The 22,809-nt window shown below is 46.2% G+C and overlaps 1 long non-coding RNA gene across 2 annotated transcripts in view; it reads left to right on the top strand.

The window, feature by feature from the left end:
• The window catches only part of LOC108592769 (uncharacterized), a 69,629-nt gene extending 48,414 nt beyond the window's left edge, over positions 1-21,215 (top strand). For both annotated transcript variants that reach the window (XR_008473095.2, XR_013520587.1), the window contains one exon: positions 751-21,215. This is a non-coding gene — a long non-coding RNA (uncharacterized LOC108592769). The remainder of the gene's footprint in view (positions 1-750) is intronic.
• The last annotated feature ends 1,594 nt before the right edge of the window (positions 21,216-22,809 follow it).

Raw genomic sequence — 22,809 nt, 5'->3', positions numbered from 1 at the left:
AGAGCCTGGAAGAGACCTGGGGAGCGCTCTCTTCTCTCCTTCCCTGCTCCACTTAGATTTCAGGATTCTCTGTCCTTTAAGTGTCCTGCTCCATGACTTGGACTTCACTCTGAGAGTGGGCCAGGCCCTGTATGGGGAAGGCTTTCAGGAAGAGAGAATGAGAGAGAAACTGTCTTAGTTTGTTCCTGCTGCTTTAACAAAATAGCACAAATTAGATAATTTATAAATAATGGAGAGTTATTTATCTCTTCTTAAAATCTGGGATGTATTTGGTGAAAAAGAAAAAAAAATAGAAGAGAAGAGAAGAAAAGAAGAAATTTATTTCTCACAGTTCTAGAGGCTGCAGAGTTCAAGATCAAGGTGCCAGCAGATTCAGTGTCTGGTGAGGGCTGTGCCTTCTTGTTGCATCCTCTCACATGGCAAAAGGGGCAAAAAGGGAGTAGGTTGCTCCCTTCAACCTCCTTTATAAGGGCATCAATCTAATAAGGCCTAATCTAATAAGGGCAACTACCTATTGGGTATTAGGTTCTGAAATATGGAGCTTGGAGGGACACATCCATTCAAACCGTAGTGGAAAGATTGGTTCGTTCATCTCATCCACGTGTGTTGAATACCTACTTTGTGGAAGGCTCTGTCTTAGGCACTGGGGATATGGCCATGAACAAAACACACACAAAAAGGACCCTCAAGGAGCTTACATTCTAGTTGTAGTATGAATTAAACAGTACATGTATTGTTTTTCTTTTCCAGAAGGCAGAACAAGGCAGGAGATTCAAAGTCTTCATTGCTGACCCGAAGTGGAGCGTACATCAGAGGTCAGCAAGCCAAGTGTCTATCTTATCGTCAAATTCCCCTGTATCTCTGCAGGACTGTCTGAGGCTTGGGGGAATGATGCCAAACAGACATCATTTAACCAACAAGGTTGCCCTCCCTGTACTCAAAGCCTGCTGGGGGAGGATGAGACTGGGTGTCAGATGGCCAATTACTCCTGTTTATACAAGCACGTCACAGGGTAAGCATCCTCTGCCGAGTCCGTTCTGGGATTGAATTGTCAAATGCCCATCAATGATAGGCTGGATAAAGAAAATGTGGCACATATACACCATGGAATACTATGCAACCACAAAAAAGGATGAGTTTGTGTCCTCTGCAGGGACATGGATGAAGCTGGAAATCATCGCTCTCAGCAAACTGACACAAGAACAGAAAACCAAACACTGCATGTTCTCACTCATGAGTGGGTATTGAACAGTGATAACGCATGGACACAGGGAGGGGAGCATCACACACTGGGGCCTGTTTGCAGGGGGGAGTTGGGGAGGGATTAGCAGGGGGTGGGGGGATTGGGGAGGATAACATTGGGAGAAATACCTAATGTAGATGATGGGGGGGTGGATGCAGCAAACCACCATGGCATGTATATACCTGTGTAACAATCCTGCTCTATCTGCACATGTGCCCCAGAACTTAAAATATAATTTTTTAAAAAAAGGGGGAAAAAAGGGATAAGGTCGGCTGAGTTTGCATCATCCCTCAGGGAGAGTCAATAAGCAGCATCACCCAGTCTCTAGAGGGCTTCGAAATAGGGAAAAGAAAGGAGATCAGGAAGATGGAAGAGGGGAGGGTAATCCATACGTCCTGGGGCATGAGTCCAGCGAAGCCATAGACGGTGTCAGGGACTCAAACCTATTAAAAAGGAGAACATTTCTGAGTGACCTTGGCTTTCCTTTCTCTGCCTTTTCAGGAAAACGGGTATGTCCAGTGCCTTATATTCCAGCACCAGCCAGGCTCAGGTTCTGTCAGGGGTGCAGCGGAGTGTCTCTGGCAGAGTGGGCAGCAGTAGAGCTGTCAGGCCTCAGGGCCAGGGGGACTTCCCTAGAACATCAACAGGAGGAAGAGGCCAGCGGGAGGCCAGCCTCCAAGCTGAAAGGTCATTGGTCTCCAGGGAGAAAGCTCTCATGGCCTGGGCCCCAGGGACCTTTGCTTGGCTGTCTGACAGCCCCGGCATGTGCTGGGGCCGCTGCACAGCCAGCATTAGCGCTGGGCGGGAGTCTGACTCATAACAAGCTCCTAGGTCTCCTCATCTCCAAAAATAGGGCCCGAATTTGGTCTGTCACTTACAGCATTTAAAATAATTAAAAAAAAAAAAAAAAAAAAGAGAGAGAACTACCTTTTACAAAAATTTACAAGAAACTCTGGTTTAAAAACCAGTCCAAAGAAGCTGTATTGGTTGAAGCAGGGCAGGAGCTGGAGTCCTGCCTGCTGAGCCTCTGTCCTCCCCTTACCATGGTCCTTGAAGGGCTCTTGGAAGCCCAGGTTCCCCAGAGCTAAGTTTGAGAACTACTGGCCGGGCGCGGTGGCTCAAGCCTGTAATCCCAGCACTTTGGGAGGCCGAGGCGGGTGGATCACAAGGTCAACAGATCGAGACCATCCTGGTCAACATGGTGAAACCCCGTCTCTACTAAAAATACAAAAAATTAGCTGGGCATGGTGGCGCGTGCCTGTAATCCCAGCTACTCAGGAGGCTGAGGTAGGAGAATTGCCTGAACCCAGGGGGCGGAGGTTGCGGTGAGCCGAGATTGCGCCATTGCACTCCAGCCTGGGTAACAAGAGCGAAACTCCGTCTCAAAAAAAAAAAAAAAAAGAGAACTACTGGGCAGATATGGTGTAAGGCCCCTCAAACTGACGTTCTTGGCTGTGTGCTGTTGGTCTTCCCAGGCACAGAGAGGCAAGTGAAGGGCCAGTGGAGCCAAGGATGTGAATTGCTGGCACGTTTTGATGAGGTCTAGTTATAAAGTGGTCTTCTGCATAGCTTCAGACTTTTTTAGTTGTTGCTTTTTTCTCTGCTTTTGAGCTCTATTGTCTGTTTTTTTTTTTTTACATGAGAAACTCTCGTTCATTGTCTTGCAATGCTGGAAAAGCTTTGGAATGCCAGAGTTTGGCCTCCCTGTTTCGGTAGAGTGAACCTGCCACAGGGGCACCCAGGACCTCCTGGGTTCACCCTCTGTAGATGATAAGCTTGCAGTCTCCTGCCAGCATGGGGATGGGCACTGCCCATGTTGGAATGGAAGAGCGTTTGAGAGCTGCTGTGGCTGAAACAGCTTTCCACTTGTTCTCCTTATTTTGACAACTTCTCTTCAGCTCTACTTCCAGAAATATTTTGTGCTACCAGTGCCAGGGCATTTTGAGGCTCCTGTGATATACATCAGCTTGATTTTCAGCTTTCCTCACTACCAGCAGTGACTTAGATTTCTGAAATCTGTCAAGTTCATTATCCTTTGCCTGTCCACTTTGCAGCTTCCAAAAATTTACTGCTATTTTCTTCTTTCCCATTTTGCCCTGTCCTTGTGGGTTTACACCTTTGTAAACAATCCCTCTGCTGTGATTTTAATGAGGTAATTAGATGTGTGTCTTCAGTTCACCATCTTTAACAGGGAGTCTGGCCATTGAATTTTATCACTTAAAAAAAGACCTTTCCTAGTTTCCTACTAAGCAAGTCCCCAGATACCCGGCACAGGCTTTACGTGTTATTAGGAAAGCTGCTATTCTCCCTGTGTGATGGCCCATTGGTCACTGTCTAGGACCAGCATCTTCTCCCAGTCCTGATGATACCCTGTCAATCATGCTCTCTCCACCTGTCGTGCTTCATCACCTTACCTATTTCTGTACATCATTCTTTCCACTTAGATGCCCTTGGACCCTTGTCAAGACACTTTTAATCCATCAGGGGGGGAAAAAAATCAATGATTTTTATTTATTTATTTTTTAACTGAGCATCTAGGTAAATCTGTGAATATGGGAATCAGATTTTCTGAGTCCCAAATCGGGTTTTTTTTTTCCTTCTGGTCTTATGTTTAAAAAGATTGTTTTGTTGATGTAGTTTAAACACTAACATTTTTTTTTTAATATAGGGAGTACCCGGACATAATATTTGAAGTATACTATGCCCAGAAAACCTGAGATGTTATCATTGTACCTGGGGGGAAAAGCAAGAAAAATCTCTTTTCTCAAGGAGCATATAATCTAGCTGGGACTGGCAGTTGGAAACACCGAAAAAGACAGAAGCAGGCATGTTGGCAAGTGCCAATTAGGTAATATAGAGTGCTCCAGGAGCTTTGAGGACAGGAGGTGCTGGAAGCGCTAGGCAGGACAGAAAGAGGTTTGCTGGAGACAGGCTTTAAAGATGGGCCTTGTAAACTGCTCACAGATGTCTGAGATGGTTCTGCTGCTAAGAAATTAGGAGATTATCCTGCCCTTGCTGCCAACTCTTTCCCCATTTCTTGTAACCTGTGGTCTATTACCCACAGCCACCAGTCACCTTCCACCATCTGACTGTCTGGGCTTCTTGGTAATTCCTCCTCAACTTTAGAACTCCCTTAGAATCATTTAGGATTAAGTTGTGCTTTAAGTAACAGACACCCCAAATAACTGTGGCTTGAACAAGAAAGTTTATCTCTTTCTCAGGAAAAGTCCGGAGGGATCAGATTTGGAACTGGAAGGGAGGTTCTGTTCTGTGAAGTTCTCCTGGTTGGAGGATCTTTCCAGCTCCTTTTACTTTCTCATCCAAATAGACCAAGAGGGAGGCTGGTGCTCCAGCCATCACATCCGCATTCCAGGCAGCAGGATGGCGGAAGGAATAAAGAAGAAAGGGGAGCAGAGGATGAGCACAAGCTCATCCTGAGGGTTGGAATGAGTCTTACAACAAAGGTTCCTAGAAGCTGCTACATATCATTTTTGTTTATGCCTGATAGGCCGGCAGTTAGTCAAGTGCATTAAATAAAGTTGGGATGTAGAGCCTTTCCTTTGGGCAGCCAGCTGTTATTATGGAAGGGGGAAGAGAAGCTACTGGGACAACTAAACATCGTGGTCACACTGTTGCCATCAATCCCTCTCTGGCCTCCTTTGGCCACCCCGTAAATCTGTCCCTCTCTCATTGGCCCATTTCTCCATCTATTGATCTTCATGGCCCCTGTCACTTAGAGTTGATAAATGTCTGAACTGCAAAGAAACTAAGTCATCCAGTCAGATATTTCCTCAAACAGCTGAAGAAATGAAGGTGCAAGGAGGGACCCGACTTGTCTAAGCTCATTTACATCACGGAATAGTTGCAGAATCGTATTAGATCAGGCTAAAGGTTCATCTAAATTGAGCACCCAAGTGGTAAGGGAGCAAGAGAGAAATAAAGCGCTCAAAGCCAGGGCCATTAACCAGGATCATCTTCTGGATGAAGTGAGGGTTGGAATGAGTTTGGGGACAGAGAAAGTCATTTGGAAGGGAGGACAATGTTTCCAGAAGGGAAATGGCCTACATAAAGCCACAGAGTCGGGTTAGAGCATTTTGCTAGGGGCTACAAGTTTGAACAAAATGGAGGGTATGTTGCTGTCAGCTCTGACGAAAAATTAAACCATGAGTTGAGGAAGGGGATAGGGAGCACTGGTTGAATGGGGTTTGAACTGCGCCTCAGAGCTTAGAATCAATAAAGAAGTGTGTCCATCTCAGGCTTTTTAAGTTTAACGGAATCTGGTTCAGAACCATCTCTATCCATATGTCTCTGTCTCTCCCCTTTCGTTTCTGTGTCTGTGCTCCCTGTTTCTGTGTCTTGTTTGTTTCCTCCCTCTAGCCTCTGGCAGCAGCTTTTATGCTTACAAAATGTTTCCTGTAATCCCCTTAATAACTGTTGATGGGTTTCCAACTCTGAACCCGTGCAGATCTCCAATCTCCAAACCACCGAGGTCGGTTCTCCCTTCCTCTTGTGCTTTATGTAAACAAAGGCCAGGTTGTATTTTCTGTGGCCTGGACACCCAGGACAGTGACAGACACTGAAAAGGCTGCATAGTTGTCCTCCTCCTCTGTGATGGGGATTGGGAGACATGCTTGCGCCACAGTTCCTGTGGACTAAGAGCCTTTCCTGCTCCCTAGAAATCCACCAGCTCTGAAATTTATGATGAATTCCCTGTCCCTACTCCTAGAGGTAGCTGCCAAGGAGACAGGTTAAAAGCCTATATTTATGGCAAGTGACACTTTCTGAACAAGATGTTGATTAAGGAGCATGTTGGGTTCTGACTGCTGCACAAACCCCAAGGGCTGAGCGGCAAGTGTGAAGACCAGGCATGGGGTAGGGCATCCCACCACCTGTCTGAGCCCGGAGGCCTTCGGGGACAGTGCAGGACACGGAGACCTGGTAGCGCTGCGCTGAGGCTCACTCTCACTGGCGGATTGTTAAATGCTCGGGAATGTTACAAGCTGGTTGGTAAACTGTTGTTTGCTTGAAATTGGCTGTAGTAGGCATATTTACATCACGGAAATGGGCAAACACCGTCACTCAAGGTTTGTGTTTTCCCCCTCCTTCCTTGGAATACTAGTTTACCAGTAGGTTACTGAGTTATCCTGATTTGGGGGCACTTTGTGTGGAGAGAGTGACAGTAGCCTGAGATCCTTATGGCTTTATCCAGAGATCTGGCCTTGTCGAGGAGAATTGCTTCACTTGAGTCGGGGAGGGCTGGCGTTAGGAGAGTAGTAGAAAAGTGAATGAGAATAAACGTCAATTCTGCCAAGTGAGGTAGAGCAGTGGCCAAGCTTCTTGTCTGGCACATGGACCCAGGACAGTGGGAAAATGTATCACAATGCTACGTTTGTGACAGAGAAAAAATTAGCTCAGTTATACTTGCTAGTCAACACATTCCTCTCTTGGTTATCTTGTCTACTGAATCCTTGCTTCCTTAATGCTCCCTTTCCTTTATTAAGGGAAGCGGTGTCTTTGTAATCAGAAACCTTGATAAAGGAATGTCTAAAATGTTATGACTACCATTTATGAGCAGGCTAACAGCTGACAGCATGCACAGTGCTGCAAAGAGCTGACTCATGTCCAGTTGTAATGTGAACCATGGGACAAAGAGATGTCTAATTTGTGAAGCAAATACTCAAATGCATGTAGTCAACCAGGGCTTTTTGCACACTTATGCTCCTCCTTGTGAGTGTGAAGTGAAAATTCTTCTGCACTCTCAAGTGAATGTTTTGGCTTTAATTGAACATTAAGCTGCAGGGGGCTTCTTGGGTTAATACTGGGTGTTAGCCTATTCGTGAACATCAGCACTCCAGACGATTTCCTCTATATAACTATTACAGCGCACACTCAAACACGCAGAGAACATAGATCCTCACAGACACATAGAGGAAGCCTTGGAGAGTCAGTATAGGAGAGATTCACCCAGAGCTATGAATCTAACTGCCGAAAACAGACCCAAGGAAAGTAATGCAATTGCCATTAACCAGAGTGAATGGCCAAGCTGATGGATGCCGGCAACGTGCGGAGGCTTGGTAATCGCCTGCTCATCCCGGGATGAATGTGACGCTTTCGTTCCCCTGCAAAGTATTTATTTGTGCAAGATTAGATTTGACTGGGGAATGCTTCTTCCTTTTCTAAATTATTAATGTGTAATAAAAGGTTATAGCGAAATTCCCTGACAACCTCACATGTGGAAATAAAACCATCATTTTTCACACAGCTGCCGTGCATTTTCCCTTCATGATGGAGGAACACAAGAAAAAATGAAAAGGAATTGGGGTTATGTTCCGTTCACTGGGGGTATTTCTCTAGCTGTTGCTCTCCCTCCTTTGAGGTGTTTTTCGTGGAGGATGAGTCTCCCAGTGTTTGGCCCTTCCCCATTTACAGATGCAGCTGTGTGGCTCTGTCCAATAACTTTAACCTCGGAACCCTTGCCTACTTTCAGGCAGAGCTGCCATTGTGGGTAGATTATGAAGCAGCGGGTCTCTGACGGAGACGGTTTATGGTTTGGAGGTAGTGTGTCAATCAATCTGTCTGTCAGTCAGTCAACAAGTCTTTATTGATCTCAGTGGGTGGAGAGCAGCCCATTGTGTCCCTGCCTGCAGTCTTTCCCTTTGGCACCATCCTACACGAACCTGTCATATTAACTCTTTCTCAAACACAATTCTGATCCCGTTGAACTCTTGCCCACGTTTAGCAGCTCCCCATTCCCTCGAGGGAGGAAAAACATGTATGCTGCTTAGCCTAACATTTTGGGGTTGCCTCACTGTAACCAATCTTCAAAACTTTAGATCTTGTCTCCTGTGAGCCTCTTCATGACCCCAGATGGAACTCCTTGCTGCTCTTTTTATATGTCCTGTAGCTTCCCACCTCTGTGCCTTTGCTTACTCTGTTCCTCTTTGATCTCATCTCTGTGTGCACAATTTCTCCCATCACTTCAGCCGGAAAGTGCTCTGATACCATATAATTTGTATTATTTTTCTGGCACACTAGGTTTTACCTTGCTGCCCAGCAATTCTTGTGGCAGGAGTGTACTGTGGTAAAGAGCAAGGAACCAGACCCAGAATTTGAATCCCAGCCCTGCTACTTGGTAGCCTTGTGATCTCTCTGAGTCTGGGTTTTTCATCTCTAGAACGGAGAGCATTGTAGTACCTATTTTGTGAGGGTAATTGCAAGGATTAAATGGTTTTATCTTTATAAAGTGCTTAGAATATAGTCTGGTAGATAGTAAGCACCATAGAACTATTAGCTGTCATTACTTATAAGAGAAAAAATCAGAGCACTATTAATTTACAATGGCTGGAATTCAGTAGAACGTATCTGCAAACTAGGCAAGACTGAGTCCAACACTAAAAGTCTGTGATGTTATTGCTGACATACAGAAGTTAACATTTACAAAGCATTTGCTCAGCATTGCGAGTGCCAGGCACAGTGTCTCAGGTTAACTCCTGATATGAGTATTATTTTCTCCGTCTTAAAGCATAAACTACTAAAATTCAGGGAGGGTCAGGGGCTTTCCAGGGAGGCTTAACTTGGATGCACAGGAACCAGGGTCTTCTGACCTCTAGCCACACCAGTTTTTTTTTTTTTTTGAGACAGAGTTTCGCTCTCGTTACCCAGGCTGGAGTGCAATGGTGTGATCTCGGCTCACTGCAACCTCTGCCTCCTGGGTTCAGGCAATTCTCTTGCCTCAGCCTCCTGAGTATTTTTAGTAGAGACGGGGTTTCACCATGTTGACCAGGATGGTCTCAATCTCTTGACCTCGTGATCCACCTGCCTCGGCCTCCCAAAGTGCTGGGATTACCGGTGTGAGCCACCGCGCCCGGCCCCACACCAGGTTTTTACTGTTGCCTCTGTCCATGATCCAAGTTTTTATTCTGAGGCATTTGAATCCTCAGAGGAAGGAGTATAGAGTGTAGATCAGCAAGGGCCTGCTTTGTCCTGAGAAGCTGAACTGCATTCCACAACCCATGATCTCAGGTCTTACAGAGTGACAACGTCAGACCAATGTAAAGGTGGGCAGTGAACTATGGTGGGCTGTGTACCAGTAATATCGCTAGCCCACTTTCGGAGCACTGGCGGCCAAATTGCTTTGTTTCTGCCTCTCAGGTGGCAGTGGCGTGTGTGAACTTCAAAAACATTAGCTCTCTTCACTATTAGTCTAATAAAAATTAATTAGGTAGGCATATCTGCAGCAGAAGTCCCCAAACAAATCAATGACATATTGTCTAATCATGCATGTCTAGGCCAAATAGAAATGTTTCGGGATCATTTGCAATTTTGAATGATCTGACCCATTGCTCTCGTCTACCCAGTTTAGAAACAGAGCATCTGCTTTTCTAGATATTCAGTCCTCGACTCTCAAATGCATTTACCCTCGCTCCACACAACGACCTCCCGCCCAATCATTGTCTATCCAGGCAGTAGTTTGGGATGTCTCTACCCCATGAGTCTACTGTACATAGTCGTTTATCTCAATGTGCATGAAAGTTCCTGGATGGCAGCGTTTTTGTTCTTACAATCCTCTCTGTAAGTGACCCAGCACAGTGCCAAGTAAGTAGGGAGAACTTTAATGGTAATGACAATTAGCATGTCTGCGTCTGGAGCAAATTAGATTTTCTAAATTATTCAGGCCTGGACTCCTAGGGTTTTGATGATTTGGGTTCTAGTTTCAGTCCTAGCACTCATTAGTTGTGTGTCGCAGTCAGAGACCTCGCAGGAAACAATGATCACCTTCAAAAGAAACAAGGAAGAGGGTTTAAAGAAGGTGTATGCATCGGGGGAAGGAGACCCACCAGGAATGGTGATGCTCTCTGGGACCAGCAATGTCAAAGACACCGCTACCATCTCTAGGCCTGCAGGGGCAAAGGGAGGAGCTGATGGTCAGAACCTGGAGAGGTCCCTGGCTATCACTGAGAGAGGGCTGCCTCTTAGCCCCTGAGGCTGCAGACAGAGGAGCACAATCACTGCCAGACTATGACCCAGTTAGGAGGGGAGAGGGGAGGAAAAATCCCGGTTTGTCTCTTTTCCCATCCTCTGTTTTCCTGCCATTGCCTCTCATTGGCCTAATCCAACTATAAACCAGAGGGTAGGGGAACCCATGGGTGCCTTCCCTAGAAGTCAGCCTTCTAGAGCACAGAGCAGGGTGGAGAAGGGCGGAGAGTGAGTCTGGCATGGGGTAGGGAGACAAACTGAGCATCCAGCCCACCATGTGACCTTAGACAAGTTCCTTAAAAATCCCTATTTGATTATTAGCTTTTAATTTGTTTAATGGGGCTAATTATCTTATATTGCCATAGAGTTGTTAAATGTGAGAACTATACAACGTCACATAAACGTATGAGGTTGTGATAACTTTTTAATGCACTTAATTGGCTTTCATTTATTTGGATCAGTTTGACCAAAGACAGGTTGTGGAGATGCAAATCTAGAGCAAAGAGAAAACTCTAGCAGGCACCTGGCAGGCCAGGGGTCATGAAAGACCCAAGCCATTCATTGTTGCCATCTCTGCAGAGTAGAACAAAAATTTCAAATTTGCTTTTGATTCATATTGAAGTAATCTTTTTCTCTTTGCTGCAATTTATTCAGGTTTATGGAGCACATAAAGACCTACAAAGGCAGCCTTTTGATGTAGTTATGCAGCCATAAACCTATACAGCTGTAATAATTGCATTTTAATGATTTCTTTATATTGCCATAATTGGAAGAGTTAATGATCACATCAACTGGATGACGAAAAAGAAGCTCCTGGAAGCCAGTGCTCTTCTTACCTTCTCAGGCTCTCTGGAGAGTATGGAAGATAGATGTTTTCTGACTCCCCCTTATTCACAGTTAATGGATCCCCCAACTAGTAATGTATAAACCTCCCAAAGTTCTCCTTGGAAGGCTTCCGTTTGGTACATACATTTCATTTGCCCTTGTTTCAGGAGCAAATTTCTCACCTCTCTCTCCAGAAGGAGCCGGGCTGGCATGTTGACTATTCCTCTTCCTCTTGCTGCTACAGTTTCTTTGCACAGTAATTTTCCATTTCAGTCTTCGTCACTGAAGAAAGATCTGGGAAATAAAAGGGTTTTGGGCTGGTATGTGCACGTGTGCCTGTTATTTAATCATGTCCCAAGTGCTGAGAAAAAAGTCCCTCTGAGATCAGAGCTGGATGAAAGATCTTGATTTCAGCTGGAGGGGAAAGGGGGAGCTAAAAATCAGCTTGTCTGAAAATTCTCATAAAATTTGCAAAATCCTGAAACTGAAAGTTCTGCAGTGCAGAGGCATTTCCATGCAATGTAAACAAGGTCAGTTAGGGCTTCTTGGAACTGTGCTGCCATGGGGGCCACCATCAGTCAAGCTAATGTTGGGCTTGGGATGAGGGTGGAGAGAACTGACCCTCAAAATAGAGATGGCTTTGGGCAAGATTAGAAAATAAGCAATGCTTTTCCTCCCACCTTTCCCATCTGCTTCTGGCAAAGGGAAAAAACGGAAGCCAATTAACCCCTCCTCTTAGTTTGACATGCAGTGCTGAAATTCTGGACAGCTCCTGGAGGGGTGTCAAATTGATTTTTGGTGATAAAGATGATGGTGGTGGTGGGGTCAGTAAGGGGAGGGTCTCGAAAAGGGCTGTGAATGGGAAGTGAGGAGTGTGTATTTTGAGCAAAGAATAACCAGAGCTGGCTGATGCTCAATAAGTAGCTATTGATTGACTTGGTCATTTAAATTGGCTCTGCGATATATGGTGTGAGTCAGTGCCAGCAGACATCCTTATTTCCTTTATGCCTTGTTGTAGCTAATCCAAAAAGTAGTTTAATGCTTTGAACAATCACTAACCCATGGTGCAGAGAGGAAGCAGGGGCACAGCCAATATGGCAGGGGAGGCCAGCCTGGCATGAACTCAGAGAAGTTCTACAAAATGGTTAGTCCTCATGAGAATGCCTGGGAGTTGGCTACAAACTGGTCTTGCATAGGGAGGAAATTGCTCCTCTTTGAAAAGCTATCAACGCAAAGAACCTACATCTGTATCCCCCTAGATATGAGGGGATAAAAATCCTCTGGAGAAATTGACTTCTGACTTACAACTTTGAATTGGGCTGGGAGAAAGAAGAGTAGAAGGAAGGAAAGATTCTCAGTACCATTTGGGCTTACGTTGAGTCTGAATAATTTGTTCCTAGAAGTGTAACTCTGGCCTTCTTAAAGGCTTTCTCTTCCACTTTCCACTCTCCAATGATCTTCTCTTCTCTGTCTGAAACATCATCTGAAGATATTTGGTCTAACGTTCAGCCTTTAGAAGTATAGGGCTCCATGCATGAGAGGAGTATAGGGGTACCACCGCATTGTACTATACCTTGGTGTGACTTGACCTAATTGGCACTTTTTTTTTTTTTTGAGATGCAGTCTTGCTCCGTCACCCAGGCTGGAGTGCAGTGGTGCGATCTTGGCTCACTGCACCTCCACCTCCCAGGTTCAAGCAATCCTCCTGCCTCAGCCTCTTGAGTAGCTAGGATTACAGGAGCCCACCATCCATGCCTGGCTTTTTTTTTTTTTTTAACTTGAACTCCTGACTTCATGTGATCTGCCTGCCTCAGCCTCCCAAAGTGCGGGAATTACAGGTGTAAGCCACTGTGCTCAGCCTCAATTGGCACTTTTAATCATGACAATGAGAGGAGATCAGCAGCACTGGAAGATGACGAGGCTCATGTAGAGAAATGGGAAGAATGAACAACATTTTGTAGACACAGAGCACTGGTCTTTGGAGGGAACCTTAGGTGACGAATTTTTCCTGGGGTGAGGAGAAGAGTACTAAGAGGTGAGGAACCAAAGATTACACTTCACTTATTTTGGTAATTTTTCATCAATATAGATCTGATTGGTGGCAGCAGCCCCTTTTCTTAAGTGAATTCTTGTTTCTTTCTTACTCTTAATATGACCTATTGCTTTCTGATTTGTCAGTAGGAAGATCCATTCTAGATGACAGGACAAGATGACCTGGGATTACAGTTCAGCTAGAGGCTTTTATTAACAGGTTAGCTCTGTGTAGGCAACTGATTGACCATAAAGCAGATGACATCATGGTGTTGAGCTGTATGGTTATCAACTGACTTTCACAGTCACCTCGTCTGGTATTCATAAAAAATTGGTGAAGCAGAGGGCAGAGAATCTTTTTTTTTTTTAGACAGAATCTTGCTCTATCACCACGCTGGAGTGCAGTGGCATGATCTCAGCTCACTGCAACCTCCGCCTCCCGGGTTCAAACAATTCTCCTGTCTCAGCCTCCGAAGTAGCTGGGACTACAGGCATGAGCCACCACTCCCAGCTAATTTTTGTATTTTTTTTTTAGTAGAGATGGGGTTTCACCATGTTGGCCAGGATGGTCTCTATCCCTTGACCTCGTGATCCACCCGCCTCAGCCTCCCAAAATGCTGGGATTACAGGCGTGAGCCACCACACCCGGCCAAGAATCTTAAGCTCATGGAAAGGTGCTGACTTTGCTGTGGAACTCAGCAGATAACTGTCAAATCCAGGAACATGGACGCTTAGTGCTCTCATATGCCAGTGTCAGTGGCTAAGATGGAAACATCTTTTATTGAATATCTTTCAGTATAACCCTGCTAATGAGGGGAATGAACAAAGTGGCTTTGGAAGGGCTTGGTCTCTATGGTGTTAATTATTCAAGGCAATATACTCAGAAAAACGATGCAGCATTCTGAGAATGTAATTGTTGAAGGTCCCTAAGAACCCTACAGACAATAGTTGTCTGGCCAATCAGACTCTTTCTAGCCCAGGACTGTAGCCATTTGGCATCTTCTTCAAGTGTACATAACTAAGAATCAATGGTGATGAGGTTCCTTCCATTATATCTCCTTCATTTTGCAGAGGCTCGGGCATAATAAATGGGATGAAAATGTCTGCCAGATGAAAATTAGGACTATTTGCCATAAACATGCCTCTCCCCACATCCTCTGCCAATATAGGAAGAGATCCAGAAAGAGAATGAAGAAATGAGTGACTAAATTCAGATGCAACAAGAAATACATTTCACAAAGTCTCCTCTTCTGGTGCTTTTCTAGCAGCTGGATTCTTTTTGGGCTTGACTTGCAGCAGCTGTTCTAAATTTCTGGCCATTTTTCTATAACTTGGAATCGCTTTCTGCATAGTTCTTTTAGAATTTACTCCTTTATTTTTATGAAATTAAAACATCCTCATGAAATTATGAATATCCATTCAACTCTCATCCATTCAATCATTCCACCACTCATCTATTTAATTGACCATCTGTTTATCCATCCATCCATCCATCCATCCATCCATCCATCCATCCATCCATCCATCCACCCATCCATTCATCCAACAAATTAGCACATAAATCACTGTATTAGGTGCCATGGGAGACCCAAAGACCACTGAAATCAGTCTCTGTATTAGTCAGGGTACAAATCAGAAGACAGAGGTCACTTTAAATATTTACAATGAGAGAATTTAATACAAGAAACTGGTAACAGAAGAGTTGGGAAGCAAAACAGGAAATGGTGTGGGAATGCAGAAAACAACACTTGGAAGACACTACCACCCTGGGTTGGGGCGATAAAGGGAGGGTGAGATGTTATCAGAGCCCAGAGATTGAGGTCACTAGGTAGAAACTGGAACTATGGTGCAAGTGTTCACTGTGAGCTTGAACCAGGGTAGATGTGTTTAATGGGACATGGAGGAGTCACAGCTGCTGCAGAGGCACTATCTGAAACAAAGAGGGAGAGGGAGAAATACCCTGACTTCTCCCTTCCTCCTGACCTCTAGTCCTCCAAAAGTACCTCCCACTGGCTGCATCCAGCCAGAAATCTGGGATATGCAACGTGCAGGGCCAGTTTCCCCTGTCCTCACCATAACACGAATAGAGCAAAGGAAGGGTGAGGAATGTATCTGAGGGTAAACAGGTGTAGTACTAGCACAGCCTCAGTTCAGGGGTTGGGAAGGAGAGTCCAGGATCTTTTTCACTCAAACTCTAGTAAAATCCCTCTGATTTTAGAATAGCTTCAGGAAGGAAATAGGAACTTTGGTAAAATATCCTAATGATCCTTTTAGGAATCCAGTAAAACACTGGTGCTCTTTCCAACATGACTGCTCTCTGGAAGGGCTGTGATTAGGGACATTTTGTTTGCCCCTAGGGACAGAGCATGGTGGTCCTTCTGCCCCATGCCCAGTGCCTATGTTTGTTCATGATGCTTAGTCATCACCCACCACACCAGGCCCCATGCATTCCACATTCCCATCAAACCAAATCACTTGTACTCTTTTATATCATTATGCATTGGCTGCAGCTGTTCTCATACCTCTTGTCTCCTTGGAGAATTCTTACTCATCCTTTGATAACCAGATCACATGTCATATCTTCTGTGAAGACGCCTTGGATCCTGCCTCTCTGTTCTTCTAGCACTTTCTTCATCTCTCCATTACTGCACCCAGCATCATGTGCACTAGTGACTAGTTGTTAGTTGTGTCTGTATCTTCCACTAGTCAAGAATTCCTGGGAAACAGGAGTCTCATATTAATCATCTCTTACTCACACGGAAGTATAGCCAAATGTCTGGTACAAAGTAATTAATAAATATTAGTAGAAGGATTGAACATATCATCATTATGTATGGGCAAAAACACATAGCTGGCCAATTAAAACATCTCTTCTCTGAGGGTCTCAATCCTTCCTACCTTCCTCAGGTATGAGGGATGATAATCAGTTATTGAGGTAGCTAGGGAGGTTGACCAAGCGAATCTCCAGCCCTGGCTTTCCCATGCATGAAACCCTAGAAATACCCCCTCTGGAAAGAAATTCCTAAGGAAGTTGGGTCTGAGAGTTGTGAGTAGCTGCTGGTACATTCCTTTTGATATTTTAGAAATGTGTCTTAGCCCAGCCCAGCCCAACAGGACTAGGCACAGTTTTTGTCTGTTTTGAATGGCTCAGACAACATTTTAAGCTTGATCATTTGGGTGAATTTTAGATGCAGGAAACAAGGTATTTTCTCCCTTCCTCCTCCATATTTTTTCCCTTCTTTTTTTTTTTTTTTCTGCCAAATGACATCCTCTCCTTGCCCTTGGTCTTGGCCAGACCTTTGGAGTCTTGACCTGCTCTAGTGGAAAAAAGCACTATCAGGTTGTCTCTTTCAGGGCACCTGGTCCCCTTTCTGAGTGCCACAACATTTCAGCTCATTGACTGATTCTCATTCTTCCCCATGGCACTCCCACAGTTGAGGGGGCCGAGGGTATGGGTAGAAACCCCCTGTTTTTCAGGTAAAATGTTAATAACAACAACTAACATCCTTCTTCTTAAGAGTGTCAATCTTTTTTTTTAACCTTTAATCCTTTCTCAGGTAGTTCTGTAGAACAGAAGGAGAAGCTGTCAGCCACTTTATGGTGAATAAAATAAGATCAGAAGAAATAAAAAAAATCGCAGTAAGAGGCAGTGAGCAGAACCAGATGTTGAGGTGGGTTCCTGGGTCTCAGCTCAGGGGGCCGCCTGCATTGTGGAAGAGTGAAAAATGTGGCTGGGGTTGATCTCAGCTGCTGTCAGGTGAGCAGCTTGGACCCAGACACAGGACTGGGGAGGAGTCCTTGCCTCAGCTGGTGATGGAGTTGGGGGACAAGGTCCTGAGGATTCTGCATAGTCCCTCCTCCACATCTGCCTTCTCTTGCATGCTGGTGAGAGGTGGGAGATGAGTAGTGAAGCAAAGATTGTCACGGGGACTAGACGATGACAGTCTTAGCTTCAGATTTCTCTAATCTTGGTCCTATTTGTGTTTGTGGCCTTGGGCAAGTTACATCACTCTCTAGTTGGACTTCTCACCTGTAAATGGAGGAAATTCCTACTTAAAGGCTGTTTTGAGGGTTAAATGAGATAGGGAGTTTAGCCATGTACCTAGCACATAGTAAATACCAGAAGGAGTATTTATAATGGTGATGGCTTTTATCACATCAGCTTACTTCCTCTTACTTGTCCCTGGCCCTTTCCTCAGCTTAGGGGCTGGGCTTCATCTGCAGCGGCTGCTGGGCTGTCTTTGTTGTCGTTTCAGGTCTGTTGGAAGAAAGGCAGCCTCCAGTCACAGAAAGCCTGCAGCCCCTGTGCTCACACTCACAGATTTCCTCCACGGTCTTTTGTTTCCTAGTCCCTCTCCCTGTAGTTTCCAGCTCCCAGTTGCAGGGAGACCTCCTGGAAAGAAGGTTAGGAGGAGGAGGTCTCAGGAGTGAAGGGGGAAGGCCGGGCTCTGTGGACAACAGCAGGAGAGGAAAAAGGGTCGGCTTATTCAGAAGGATGGAGAGGCCCAGGGTCACTGTTTTGAAATGAATGTGTGTGTATGGAGTAGAGAGGGGGTGTGGTAAAGATGGCAAGCACCATTGCTCGGTTAACTTGGAAATAAGAAAAAGCTACCAGAATCTGCAGCTAAGCATTAAAACAGGAAAGGATAACAGAGAACAGAGTGATGAGAGAATGGCCAGACCCAATCTCTGGACAGTGTAAAGCAGCTGGGCCCAATTTCAAGGCCTCTTCTTCCCTTACCCTTTCCTTTTTGGGGTGCCTCTGCCAGCCCCGACCATCTTCCAGTAAGTTCTGCTCCTAATACTGTAAATTATTCTGATTCCTGTCTTGGTAGGAGTTGACCTTGCTTTCATATTTTCCAAGGGTACTTGTCCTGCGGAACGTCTGGCTCCAAACACCAGGCCTTTGTGGGTATCTCCCTCAGCGGGGCTTCAAGGTGGCCCTGGCTGTGCTCTCTTTATGCGATTTCCTGAGAATCTCTTTATGTGATTTCCCTGCTGGGCTTAGGCTCAGGGGCTCCTTCTTTCTGCCACATCCTTCTGCCATGTGCTATTTCCCTTCTTCACTTTATTCCTGGGGTGGCTGGAGCTGCTGAGCAGGCCTGGCCTTCACTACTCTCTGGGGAAGGTCAGATCTGGCTGCTTGAGGACATTTCCGGGCCATTTGACAAATGGGTCCATGCAAATGGGGGTGGCAGGTGGCTGGCGGGGAGGACTGGGATGAGATAAGAAGGTGGCTCTCCTTGCCCTCACTGAAAGGTTTGGAAATTTTGCAGACATGGATTCTCCTTTTCCACCCCAGTCCTCAGCTTTCTTTCTTCATTGTCATTTCCTCTCTGTTCCTCCACTTCCAGCAAGGACTTGGTGGCTCTCAAAATAACAAGTGTCTTCAGGGATGCCTACAGCTAGAGGAGCTTGGCGTCTTATCTCCAGAGCATGCCCTTTCAGGGACTCCAGATGTTGGTTATCCAGGATACCCCCTGATGTGTGCTTTGACCTGAATCCCAGCCAGGATCAGGAGAGGAGGCAAGATTGAGGTGGAGCCACATATTTGCAAGATGGTGAGTCATGCTCCTGGAAGCTGGCTTACCAGTGCTTTGGGAATGCCAAGACAGAGGGTTCTTGTTTGGCACCATATCTACACTGGCTAAGGAAATGGGCGGAGGAGGTCACAGGCTGGCCTGTTTAAATGGCAGTGTCCACACTTCTCCCCAAATCGTGCTGCTCAGGTATGCAAACATCCTCAGGTTTGTCTACAGTATCTCTGTCTCTTTTTTTTGAGCCAGAGTTTCACTCTTGTTACCCAGGCTGGAGTGCAATGGCGCGATCTCAGCTCACCGCAACCTCCGTCTCCTGGGTTCAGGCAATTCTCCTGCCTCAGCCTCCGGAGTAGCTGGGATTACAGGCACGCGCCACCATGCCCAGCTAATTTTATGTATTTTTAGTAGAGACGGGGTTTCACCATGTTGACCAGGATGGTCTCGATCTCTTGACGTCGTGATCCACCCACCTCGGCCTCCCAAAGTGCTGGGATTACAGGCTGGAGCCACCGCGCCCGGCCTCTGTATCTCTGTCTTTTTATGAAACAGCATGTTTCACTGACATGGACACTCAGCAACTAGATTTGAACTCATCCATTGGTCCACACTATTCTATAAAGATCTGAGCTTGTAAATCTGTTTCTAAAAACATTAGACCTCTTCTCCAATATGTCCTCAAGAGTTGTGCCGATCTCACCAGGTCCATAACCCTATAGGAAGCTCCCAGATTTGAAACACCACTAAAATCCATCCCAGGATCAAAAATCTGAGTCTTCGAGCGAGAACCTCCAAGTGAACTGGCATCTTGTCTGGTAATCCAGAAGCTCTGGGGCTATGAAGGAAGGCGGAGTGCAATGAGACAAGAGAGTTGGTTTCCCTGGGTTCGGCTCTGGGCTACTCTCAATGGGTCAGGGTTTGAGCCACATCTTGGGACACAGTGTGACCTTGTAGGCTTGGGCAGGCACTGAGCTAGACCCATTGTGGGGAGGGGCACATCTGGAGGCAACAGCTGCTGTGAATAAGTACCTGAATGTCAGGAAGCTTTAGCTTCATCCAGCCGTCCGCATGGGGGAGGGTGTAGGGCAAGGGATGGGGCAGCTCTGGTGAGAGGCCTCCTGACAGGTAGGTTTCACAGAGATACAAGGAATTCAGCTCATGTGATTCTTGGCGGCCAGACAAGCATGTGGTTGTCATCGAGTACATTTCCCTACGTTGTTTCTTACAGCATTTATTTATTTATAACACTCTGTCATTTCAAAAGCAATCTCATGTGGCTTTATTTTATAGATGTTATGAAAATTGTTCTTGAGTTTTTAATCATTAATGTGAAATGCACAGTATAGATGGGGACTGCAAAAACAACTATAAATAGATCCATAAATTGAACTGGAACTCTCCTTCTTAAATCTTTTAATTTTGATGTAATTTCACACTTACAGAAAAGTTACAAGAATGCCACAAAGAATTGCTGTTTAGCCTGTACCCAGATAGAACAATTGTTTTCATTTTTGCCCATTCGTTTCATGATGTCATTAGGTACTCTTGAAAGCCAAGGACATCACCTTGATTCTCAGGCCCAGGCTTGGGAAATGGGTGGAAGAGGTCATAGGCTGGCCCCTTTATATGGCAGTGTCCCCACTTCTCCCCAGATTGCGCATGCTCAGGGCTGTCCGCACTGTCTCTGTCCTTTCATGAAACAGCATTGTTCCCTGACATGGATACACAGCAACTAGATTTGAACTCACCCATTGGTCTACACTATTCTATAAATGGGGGGGGGGGTGTTCAGGGGTGGAGGGGACATGCAATCAGACACAAAGTGGTCCTGGAGATTCTGGGGACAGGGCAGGTCAACAGAGTAGCAGAAAAAGTGCTGAACTGGCCACTGAGGAAATTTTCTAGAGGGATGGGGTCACTGAAAGATGAGCATGCCCACTTCTAGCTCTGTGATCTTGAATAAATAGCTCAAACTTGCTGAGCCATTTTTTCTTCACTGGTAAGTAGAAAGACTAACATCTACCACATTGGGTTTTATGGAATAAGTTGGTGAGTGTGTGAAGTATTTTCCAGTGTCTGGCTCAATCAGTTAGTGCTCAGTCATGGTAGTTATTAATCATGATGATGATGACGGGTGGTTAGAATAATGAAAAGAATACCTTCTAAGGTTGAGATGGGAGCCAGAGGCTGGGACCAGCTTGATGCTGCGGGTGGGTTGCTGGTTTTGCCTGCAGTCTGGGAAGAAGCACACAGACCTGGATCCCAGGCGGGATTCATGCTTCCCTGGGCATGATGGGGAGGCTGCTGCTGTGGGGAGGACCATGTGAGGAATTCTTCTGCATGAGAGAGCCAAGCTCCTCTGGCCAGGCTCTAGGGGTTGGAGATCTTGGGTAAGAAAAAATTAAAACTGACAGCCGTAGAATGCCCCTCCTTTGGCCCGAGGAAGGATGAATGGAATTTTTGAGATGCTGGAAGCCCTCCTACGTGGTAAGTTCAAAGAACTGAAAGTGTCTCACTTCTCTGAGGATTCCAAGCAGACTTTGCTAAAATGTAATTAAGTTCCAAGTCCCTGGAAATCAATCATGCTCCCAGGAACTAATACTTTGGCTTGTTGATTAGAAGTGAGGGGGAGCCAGGGGCAATTACTCTCTGGGAAGCAAATTCTTGGCTCAGAGATCCAAATGCTCAGAGAGCCAAGGCCAGAGAGCTGAGGGTGGGGGTGCGGGGTAGGGGTGGGAGTGGCGGCAGGAGAAGGGGTGGCGGAGCAGTCTGTGGGAAGTGCAGCTAATTACACATGACCTGTTTCTTTGGGCTAAAGTTCTTTATTGGCTACAAAGCGCATCTCCTGATCTATACGTGAGTCTCAGGAGCTTTTCTTTATATTGGGGAGAGACTGAATAGAAGCGATTGCAGGATCGCAGGGCGCAATGAGGCCAGCAGTCATTGTTTAATCCATTTCCCTCCTGCCAAGCCAGAGGGAGAGCGAGCGGAGAGACAAGACAGCCTACCAGTCAGCCCCTGCCTTGGGCACTGGGCTTGGTACTTGCTCCTAGACCTCGACAAGCGTCCCTCTGAAAGGGGTAACACTGATCAGGAATGCAAGAGCCCTGGATCCAGCTGGAGTTCTGCCTCGAACCAACCACGTGACTTTGGTCCAGCTGGCCTTCTGGCCTCAGTTCCTCACCTATAGAATGAAAGATTTAGACCACACAATCTGTATGGTCCCTTCTAGCACAGATACTCTTTTCTGCAATTCTTTGCCTCACGGGAGGGGATGGATGACAGGCTGGTGGTTAAGAGCCAGGGTAAACACAGAGAGAAACTGGAGAGAGAGAGAGAGAGAAGAGAGTAGAGGGAGATGGGCTAGGTGCAGTAGAGATGACAGATTGAGGGTTGAGAACTGTGTACAGACTCAGAAAACTCAGTCTGCTGAGCACGTGGTACTGGTTCTGCAGCTGAGCTCTGGGAGGGCTGAGAGGACAGCGGGGGAAGGGGAGTGAGTCCCACTGTGATCTGCGCGCTGATCAGCCCTGTGATGGATTTGTCTCAAACTGGAAGAGCAGGCTCAGCTTCATTCAGACCCAGGCCAAACTGTCTGAGCTGCTCCTCTCCAGCTCATGGCCCTGGATCTGGACGTGCTGTGGGGACTAAGGGTAGAGAAAAGGAGAGGAGGGCAGTCAGAAACACTTTCAGAAGCACTGCCTCAGTGTTCTTCTTCCCTTGGGGTCTAGGGCAGCTTCAAGTGGGCTCCAAACCCAAAGCCTGCTGATTGTTTGTGGCAGGGCAGCCTGAGGGAGAGAAAGAGACCAGGCTCAGAGGCGGAAGCTGAGCAGAGGCTGTGGGATGGGGCTGAGCCTAGTGTCTGTGGACAGCTGGTCTTCTATGATCCAAGGCCTGGGCTGGAGGGGCCTCAGAGGGTACATGTGAAAACACCGGGAGACACTTCAAAGCCGTTGCTATAAAGAATGTAAAAAGAAAATCATCACTGTTACCTTCCAGCCTGACCTCCTGAGCCATTCTCTCTCCCCTAAAGGGTTGGCCCCATCCCCTTAGGCAGAATGCAGAAGGCAGCAGCTCCTACCTTGGACCGTTTTTGTTGTGGGGTTTCCTCCAAAATTTTGGGCTGGATATCCCTTCCTTTGCAGATGAAGCAACTAAGCTTGTCCCACTGAAATGAGTGGCCCAGGGGATTGGTTA

The sequence above is a fragment of the Callithrix jacchus genome, chromosome 7, assembly GCF_049354715.1.
Source record: "Callithrix jacchus isolate 240 chromosome 7, calJac240_pri, whole genome shotgun sequence".
NCBI lineage: Eukaryota > Metazoa > Chordata > Mammalia > Primates > Cebidae > Callithrix > Callithrix jacchus.
Note: the sequence above shows the minus strand (reverse complement) of the source record. Positions and strands in the feature narration are given on the sequence as shown.